The sequence below is a fragment of the Ceratotherium simum genome, chromosome 4 (genome assembly GCF_057802395.1).
Source record: "Ceratotherium simum simum isolate JZ-2026a chromosome 4, ASM5780239v1, whole genome shotgun sequence".
NCBI lineage: Eukaryota > Metazoa > Chordata > Mammalia > Perissodactyla > Rhinocerotidae > Ceratotherium > Ceratotherium simum.
Window position 1 is genome coordinate 54,344,212 of NC_141903.1, and position 10,081 is coordinate 54,354,292.

General features: G+C 36.3%; 1 long non-coding RNA gene across 2 annotated transcripts in view; it reads left to right on the forward strand.

The window, feature by feature from the left end:
- LOC147917295 (uncharacterized) overlaps positions 1–9,686 on the forward strand; it is a 94,323-nt gene extending 84,637 nt beyond the window's left edge. For both annotated transcript variants that reach the window (XR_015551977.1, XR_015551978.1), the window contains 2 exons: positions 8,889–8,917; positions 9,210–9,686. This is a non-coding gene — a long non-coding RNA (uncharacterized LOC147917295). The remainder of the gene's footprint in view (positions 1–8,888; positions 8,918–9,209) is intronic.
- The last annotated feature ends 395 nt before the right edge of the window (positions 9,687–10,081 follow it).

The window sequence follows — 10,081 nt, forward strand, 5'->3', positions numbered from 1 at the left end:
CTGCTCTCTCACTGTTTCCTCAGTGGGGCTTTTATTCCTTATGAGACTGAAGGTCCTTGAGAACAGAGACCATATATATGTATCTCTCATTCTCCTCACATTGGTAGCACTTTGTAGGTACTCAGTCAATAATAATAATAATGATAAAAATAATAATAGCAGTAGATAACATTTATAAAGCTCTTTCTATGAGTCTGACACATTTCTATGAGCTTTGACATATATTGCTTAATCCTCACAGCATCCTTGTGAGGGAGGTCCTACTATCATCCAATTTTACTGATCAGAAAACTGAGGCACACAGAAGTTAAGTGACTGGTCAAGGTCACACAGCTGGTGAGGGATAGAACCAGTAATTTTGGCCAGTCTGATTCCATAGCATGTTGTCTTAGTCACTATGCTACAACTATTAATTAATTCAACATAATTGATTCTAGCCAAGAGTTTAAAACTTTTTCGTACCAAAATTTTTACCATAGTGTTAGTGGGTCTTAAGATGGCAGGCTGAAACATCACTCTGTTTTATTCCCATTCCTATTCCTTTTCTGTCTTTTGTCCATTTTTGAGTCCTAAAAAAAATGTAATAGTAGAGTTAACATAGCACAGACATGCCCATAAGATGTCAAAATAGCAAAGTAATTTGTTCAAACTCTCTGTTCAAAATTAAGTGCAATATCGTTTAAATTCACCAGTCTGGTAGTTTTGTGTGTGCAATTGGCAGTTTAACAGCCAAGCAGGAAATATTAAATAGTTTTTTGAGAAGAACTTAGGAGGAAAGAGGAAAGTCCTCGGTGGTGAAGAAATTGCTCTTTCTGCAATTGGCTGCTGTGAGTAAATTACTGGTGGAATGAACAGGGTTTTCTGACTGAGTATACCAGTGTTTGATCCCCTCTTCGTTAGTGTTTCTTCTCTACACGGAAAAGAAACTATTTGTGCATTGGGCCATTTCAGTGTGCGTTCAGGATTATAAAAATAATTGATAATCATTTATGAGAGCAAGTTGATCTGAGACTGTGTTACTAATTGTTACTAACTATTCTTTGCTCACATACGGAGAGCTCATGTTGTAATACACAAACAAGGATTGTATCTTCCCTCTTTGAATTTACGATGAAAACTTGCCCTTCATGCCCATTCATGTGTGTTCTGGTACATTCTGAGATCACTGGAGGATTGCTTGGCTCTATGGCTACTGAGAAGTCTTAACAGTTTGATTTTTAGTGCCAGGATATAGACGCTGTAGGAAGCTAAAGAAAAGCACAAAGGTAGTATCCTCGGTCCTCTCTTTCCCACTTCCTCTCTTGGCCAGAATAACTTCCAATATGTCTGCACAGCTGCAGGCACATGCGGCTCACGACCCTTGGACACAGCCCTTTGACATGGCCGTGGACATGATGTGGCTACTTTGATATTTATCCTTAAGGCTTCCCACTGATGACAGATTGACACTCACTGCCACCCCACCGTGTATATCTGCACCTAACATTTCATCATTGCCACCGTATATTTCAGCCCATCTTCATGCAATCCCAGCTTGTCTACCTTAAGTCTCATTCCCTCAGGCCCGTGCATTTTTTTAAATGATAATGGGTGCTAATCGAATAATTCGATAGACTAATCTCTGATAATGTTACTCTTCTTGAGTAAAAGTCAATTTTAGCCTAGTTAAAATGCACAGCACCTTTAGAAGGTCTTTAAAGAGTGACAGGAAAATTAGAAATTTCTGACAGACCAATCAAGAGGAGATATTTTGGTGAGTGAGGCCTTTTATAACTCTCCAACTTTTGCCAGCTAAGTAGAGAGCGGCTTCCTAAAACTCTTAGATGCATGCTGATTCAGGTAACAGTGAACTGGTGATACACACCCACATACGCCCCCACGCTGATCCTCTCTCACCTCTTCAGGGTGTATAAACATTAACACACGTGTGGACTGACTGAAAGCACGGCAATGAAAAGATATGAATTCAAATAGCATAACAAGAAATGTACAGAAAATTTTATCCAATGTAGTTTGTCATTTAAAAATTTAATTTGGCATAATCTGATGATGCTCAAAAACTTTCAACAACTGAAATATTTCGCTATTGAGGAATGTTGAAATATATTTTGTTATGCCCATCAATGAATGATTATGTTACGTGAGTATTTAGATAATCACAAAACAAGGTTAAGTGAAAAAAATTCAATAATGTATGTGTGTAATATGTGTGTGTGTGCGCACATGCAAAGATACATACAATATACATATTTATAAAACCCTAATACACATATTTATCACACAAATATACATATTTATAAAACCCTACGTATTCCAGTATGAGACAGGAAGTCTATAAAATGATACTGAGCAATGTTTATGTGTCTGAGGATGCTTTGAATGTTCAGTTTTACATTTCTTTGAATTTTGGACAATTGACATATATTTTTTAAAAAGTATTTGATAGACAAATGTGATGACAGCGAAAGAAGTAAGTCCATATGCGTCACGACAACATCACCCCCTGATTTGCTGCCAGATAAAGAGGGAGACAGACCTCCAGTCCTGCTTCTCCTCAACTGCAGAGTGTACTACGGCAACACGGCCCTGGCAAGCAAGACCCACTGTTTCTGTGTATTGATGGAAGAAGAAAAGGATGGCTAGTGCCTCCTGAAGCTGGAAAACCAGATTGACACTTGAGCGTCATTTAGGATATGCAAAGCTACTCTCAGAAGAAAATACACAGGAACATATCTTCATGGCTGCCCTAGCCTGCAAGACAGCATGCTTTGCTGCATCTGTATACCCAAGGCACTGCCTGCACTAACTCCAGTTTCGGGAGCCTCCTATAGCTTTATTTCCTGTAGGAAGGTAAAAGAGCACCAGGAAGCTAGCTGTACTAGTTGAATGGCCTCTAGGCCAAGTGGGCAAATGCACTTTGATAAGAATCACTCCCAAGTGGCTGCTTTAGGTCAAGGTCTTCTGCGTCAGGGCAGCTGCAGACTCTGACCTGTGTGATGACCCCAAGATCCTCTATTCTAAGTCCAAGGAGCTTTTCTAGTATCCTTCAATCTGTCCGCCAAGTGTGTAATGAGGAGCAAATAAATAACAAAGATTTTTTACATTAAAACAAAAAGTATGAGAATTCTGCTTCTGTCCCAAATGGAGGAACAGAGACTGGATTTGCCCATCCACCTTAAACAACTAAATGCAGACAAAATGATTCAAACAATGGATTGCAGAGAGAGGACACCAGGAAGCACAGGATCCCTAAGAGAGGGAAAACAAACAACATAAGTACCAGTGGTTGTCACAGCTTACTATCTGGAGAGAGTTTCCATGCCGCAGAACAGGAAGGGTGAAGACTGATGGAGTTTAGTGCTCTTCCTGAGTTGGAGAGGCCGAATTCAAAATTTCATTAAGCCAAGGTGGCTGCAATTTGCAGGACAGAATACTGGAAATGAGAGAGCTGAACAAAAAAAGAAAGACGCACAGAGAAAGAGGCCTGGATATCTGCTCAGGGCTTCCCTGGAGTCTTCAGCTGTTACTGATCAGTGCACACATCTGAGGAAACCATTTGAGACCAGGGAAAGTACTGCTAGCAAGGACAGACAGAACAATCCAGAAAGCTTGCACAGGGCCTGGAAGAGTTCATGATCTTCCAGACTGCATGGAGAAACTTCGTTATGCATGGGACATCAGATGGAGCACTCAGAAGGGCGCTTGGTAAAGGAGCCAAGTTAGTCCTAGACTGAGAGCTGCTCTGGTCCCACCTCAAAAAGCTTGAAATAGAGCCTTGAAAAGATTAAACTGTTTTTCAGTAATTTAACTGCACCTCAGTACAAAGCTCAAGAATATTTAAAGAAATATAAAGATATCTAACACTCAATAAGCCGAGTGTAAAATTCACAAAGTCTGGCATCTCATTTAAAATTACTAGTCATGCAAAGAAGCAAGAATATGTGACCTATTATGGGAAGAAAAGTTAGTCAATAGAAAAAGACAGAAATGACACAGGTGGTAGAATTAATGGACAAGGAAATTGAGTTATTATAAATCGATTCCACATATTCAAAATGGTAGAGAAAGAATGAGCATATTAAGGATACATGGAAGATATGAAAAAGATGCTACTCAAACTTTTAGAGATTAAAAAAGTACAATGTCTCAGATGAAAAATACACTAGATGAGATTATAGAAGATTAACTGCAGATTAGATATTGCAGAAGCAAAGATAAGTGAGTATGAGGACATGATAATAGAAACTATCCAAACTTAAACATAGAGGAAAAAAAAGACAGAAAAAAAATGAACCACATCAGATCTGACATGACTTCAAGTGACCTAATACATGTGTAATTGGGAGTCCCAAAAGGAGAGGAGGGAAGTACAGAGAAACTATTTGAAAAATAATGGCTCAAGAGAATAAGACAAGCCACAGACTGGGAGAAAATATTTGCAAAAGACTCATATGATAAAGGACTGTTATCCAAAATATATAAAGAACTCTTAAAACTCAACAAGAAGAAAACAAATAACCTGAAAATAAATGGGCAAAAGGTCTGAATAGACACCTCCAAAGATATACATACGGCAAGTAAGCAAATGAAAAGGTGTTCAACATCTTGTTAGTGGAGAATTATAAATTAAAACAGCAATGAGATATGACTACACATCTATGAGAATGGCCAAAATCCGAAACACTGGCAACACTAAATGCTGACAATGATGTAGAGTCACAGGAGTTCTTATTTATTGCTGGTGGGAATGAAAAATGGTACAGACACTTTAAGATGGTTGGCTGTTTCTTACAAAACTAAACATACTCTTACCATACGATCCAACAATTGCACTCCTTGGTATTTGCCTAAATGAATCAAAACTCATTTCCACACAAAAACCTGCACGTGGATGTTTATAGCAGCTTTATAATTTCCCAATATTGGAAGCAACCAAGATATCCTTCAGTAGGTGAAAGGATAAATACGCTGTGGTGCATGACTACGATAGAACAAAGGCTGGGAGAGGGGAAATATAAATGTACTGTGGTAAGGCTCTTTTATCGTATGTGAAGCAGGTTAACATTAATTGAAGATAAACTATGCTAAGTTAAAGAAGTACACCAAAATCTCCCATGCAACTACTCAAAAACAGAAACAAACGAACAAAAACTGGTCCACAAAAAGATATAGCTTGTAAATCAACAAAGGAGATAAAATGAAATCATAAAAATACTTTATCCAAAAGAAGGTTGAAAGGAGAGAAAATGGAACAAAAAGTAAGTGGGGTAAATAGAAAACAACAAGCAAGACAGCAGAGTTAAATACAGCCATATCAACAGTGTATATGGCCTAACACTCCAATTAAAAGGCAGAGTCATGTTACATTTAGAAAGCAAGTCGCCACCATAAACTGCCTATGAGCCACACATTTTAAGTTTAAAGGCACAAGTAGGTTAAAAGTAAAAGGATGAAGTAACACATGACCTGCTAACAATCATCAATAGAAAGCTAGAGTGGCTTGGGTTTGGTCAAATATGTTAAATTGAACACCAAATGCATGAACTACAGAAAAAAAGTGATCAAATAGTACTTCATTGAAATTAAAATGTTTGCTCTTTAAAAGACGCTGTTATAAAAATGAAAGGGCAAGTCATTGTGAAAAATATTTTCAAAATATATATTTTAAAAAGGACTTGTATTTAGACTATATAAAGAACTGTTACAATTCAATATTAATAAGATAACCAATTTAAAAATGGCCAAAAGATTTGAACACTATACTAAAGAAGGTATATAGATATTATATTAACACTTTACAAGTTGCTCAATATCAATAGTTCTTTCTGGAAATGTAAAACTGCAAAGAGCTACTCATGCACAGCCTCTAGAATCACTAATATTAAAACGTATTTCAAGAGTGGGCAACGACTCGGGTGAACTGGAACTCTCATACACCCTAGTAGGAATGTAAAATGGTAAAACATCTTGGAGAAGTTTACCAATTTCTTCAAAAGCAAAACACACACTTACCAAATGACCCAGACATTCCACTTCTAAACAGTTATCCAAGAGAAATGAAAACATTTGTGTACAAAATGACTTACATAAATGTTCATAGCAGCTTTATTTGTAATAGCTAAAAACTGGAAACAACTCAAATATCTACAAGAGATGAATGGATAAAAGCTCTGTGGTATATCCATATAATGGAAAACTAACCAATGATTTAAAAAAATGAACTTTTAAAGCACACAGCCACATGGATGAGTCTTAATCATGCTGTGTGAAAGAAGCCAGATGTCCCTCTATGAAAATGAGTACATACTGTATGATTACATTTCTATAAGATTTTAGAGAATGAAAATTAATCTATATGACATAAAGCAGATCAGTGGTTGCCTGGGAGGGGGGAAGTCATGGAATGGTAGGAGAGATGGATAACAAAGGGGAACAAAGAAACTGTGGGAATGATAGATATGTTTATCATCTTAATAGTGGTGATGCTTTCATGAGTGCATACATATGTCAAAACTAATTAAATTGCAGTCTTTAAACATGTACAGTTTTTATACCCCAGTGAAACTCTAAATTTTTTGAAGACGCCAGATGAGACATTTGTAGAGTGGGGAGGGCCTCCCAGAATATGGCTACCTGAATCCACACTATAACTCTCTGGAATCTGGTTAGCCTCTGCCCTGGGTTGGGGATTCCAGGTTTAGAGAAAAGGGATGCTTAGTGAGACAGCTTCCTTATAAGGAGTGCTCTGGGTCTGACTTTTTGGAGCAGTCTGTTGTACTATTCAGTTTAATATCTCTACATCCCACTGCATTGCAATATACATCAATGGAAAGGAGAAAAGGATTATTTGTAGGTCAAACAGCAAGGTAGCACAATACAGCTACCAGGCATTAGCATTGACTGTCATGACCTTAGATCCTAAACACAGATAATTAAAATGTGTGAGAAGTGGTCTGGGACCAAAAATCATGAAGAACGGTTTTATTCATGAGCCACATATAAAAATTAACCTCGTCTTTAAATATCCAAATGTGCCCATATGCAGTTACAATATTCTGTTTGACACTGGGATGGAGTAAAGTACAAATATTCTTCTGTTTGGAATAGATTAATTTTATCTCAAGTTTCAGCAAAAATTGATTTTTAAATGTCAATGTAATGATATCTGTATTGCATTGTTCTAAGAAATATTATAATGTCCCTGAAAACGATGCTGAGGGAAGAGGTAAACTTGACTTTATTAGTAGATTGAAACTTAAGGAGAGATAACCTGCATTCACAACTTCAGACATTAATATTGTTGTTTGTTGCATTATTAACTATGTTCCATATTTTCAGTCTTCCGAGTCCTACATTAACTCCTCCCAAAGGGCATTGGTTGGAGAACCGTCAAGACGATGGTGGAAAAAAATAAGAGACAAATCACATATGATTATGAAAATTACTATGGTTATTGTTGCTATTGAAACATGAGAATAGAAGTTAATAAATGTAGAACATTCTCCAAGGCTGTGGGGAATGTTTATAACTGCCCCAAACATACTATGTAAATATGGAATATGTTATGGTTCAATTTGTTCTATGACATAACAATTGAAATATTTTACTTATCAGAAAAAAAAAACTGCCACGTACAGGGGCCGGGCCCATGGCGTAGCAGTTAAGTGCACGCGCTCTGCTGCGGTGGCCCATGGGTTTGCAGGTTTGGATCCCTGGCGTGCACAAATGCACTGCCTGTCAGGCCTTGCTGTGGCAGTGTGCCATATAAAGTAGAGGAAGATGGGCACGGATGTGAGCCCAGGGCCAATCTTCCTCAGCAAAAAGAGGAGGATTGGCGACGGATGTTAGCTCAGGGCTGATCTTCCTCACAAAAAAAAGAAAAAACTGGCATGTACAAACCTTAAATATTTTGAACATATTCTACCTTTGTACCATGTATTATGCCATGGTCTGTGGGTTTATGGCAACCAAAAGCAGACATTTCCGTACAAAATGCAATTCATTTATGTGGATTTTATTAATTTTTATGTGATGAAATATTTGTTTTTAATAGAGAAAAACAGATTGGGGTTGTATGAGTAAGACTTCATTAACTGTAATTCTTTTTTTGGGAAATTCTGTCAAATTTTATGGCATAGACCAAAAATCCAGAAGTTACTTATTAGTGATCCATATCTTCTGTGAAAATCTATACTGTGTTCTTAGATAGCTGAGATCCCCACAGTGAGTGCACAAAAGATGAAATCAGGGATCGTCATTGTACAAATTTTGCCAATAAAGTAAACTATATCTAATGCCAAAATTTTATCAAGAGATTTGTAAGATCTCTTAACTGTGTTATAGAAAATTCCTAAAATGCATTAATTATGAAAATATATTAGAAAGAATAATGATGAAGTCATCAGAAAACTGAAACCATAACAAAATTACATTTTAAGTTTCAAAATATAATGTGTTCCATGGGATAAAACTCTCTTCTTACCCACCATGACAATGAGTCTAATATTGTCTCAATATGCAGGTGGGTACAGTGTAAATAGGCTTGTTTGACACACAAATTGTATTTGGTATCCTAATCATTTATCACCTCCTTGTATATCTTCAGAAATAATGGCTAATTGAACAATATAGTCACACAGAATATTGCGAAAGATTTTAATGAGGCAGGAAAATGTCAGCATTTCAATGGGTGATAGGTTTTGTTCAGAGCAGCTGGAAGTTACGAATTGCCAATTAGGAAAACTTTGGTAATCTGGGTAATCTATGTTGCTTGTCCAGGATTTATCTGAGTTTGGCAGCCATAAATTTGGAAATAGAATAATGACCTGGGGGGTTCCCTTATGTTGTGTAATATATTTGTACAAAATTTCCAATTTCATGTCTTGCAGATTGAATCAACATAAACAGCATTTAAAAGGTAAATCTTTATAATTTTAATTAGTAAAACTCACTATTTTGGTTTATTGACTTTTTTCCCCTCTCTGCACAATATAAGATGAAGAGGAGAATTAAAATTAACATTTAGCTGGTTGATTTGATCAATGTAGACAGCTTAAGTAGTTAATTCAGGTCTCAAAACAGATTGTTTTCCCCAAAAGAATTATATGATTTGTATGACAAGTAGACTGTATTATTGTAAAATAACTTGTTAAATTTGTGTTGTTTGGACCTAATTTCACCAAGTGTCTACTTAACAACTGATTTTGCAGAATCTACATGGGAAAAAAGCGCTCACTGAAGACCTCACATGCAAAAAAATGTGTAAAGAATTTCTCTACATGAATAAATAATTTTTTGATAAAAAATTTTTCTAAATGGAGAATAAGGATATCTGGAATCTTTCACGTACACTTTTGCTTCTATGATGGCTCTTTATGGGATCAGCTCTCAACGTTCTAACGTTAGAACCATGTATCTTTGATTCTTTTAGATTTGAAAGATATCTTATTTGAGTTCTATATAAAAGGCTGGTTTTCATTTATCGGAAGGTAAAGGTAGAAGGAACAGAAAACTGGAGGAAAAGTACATTATTCATAATATTTAAAAGGCAATTTATTCTGATCAGCTAAATTGCCTTAATTAAAATACACAAACTCTGACATCAAAATTTTATTCTTCACATGGAAATTATTTCTGTCCTTAGACCTTGATCCACTTGTTACAAAAGAATATTATAAAAAGATAATAATTACCTACATTGCTTTGTCAGTGTCCATTTTTCCCATTGAGGGAATGACCAGTGTCACCTGAGAACAAAAAGCTCTCTTATTTACTAATGATGCCTGTATTTTTCCTTTTTGTAGGTATTTTCCCCTTATAAATGTGTACCTTATATTTTTTGTGTTTTCATGCTGTCCTCCTGTGAGAAAGAATAGTAATTACATCTAATGAGAAAAGATTAAAATGCTATGACTCATGGAAATAATGAAAGTTGATTGTTTTATACAAGGCGTAAATCTCAAACCTACATTTTACACTTGAAATTAGCTTACAACCTGATCAACTGAGTAATAAGAGTGTTGTGAATGTTCATCATGGGGCTTGTTTTCCTAAATGCACTCCCCACACCTCCAGGTCTCAG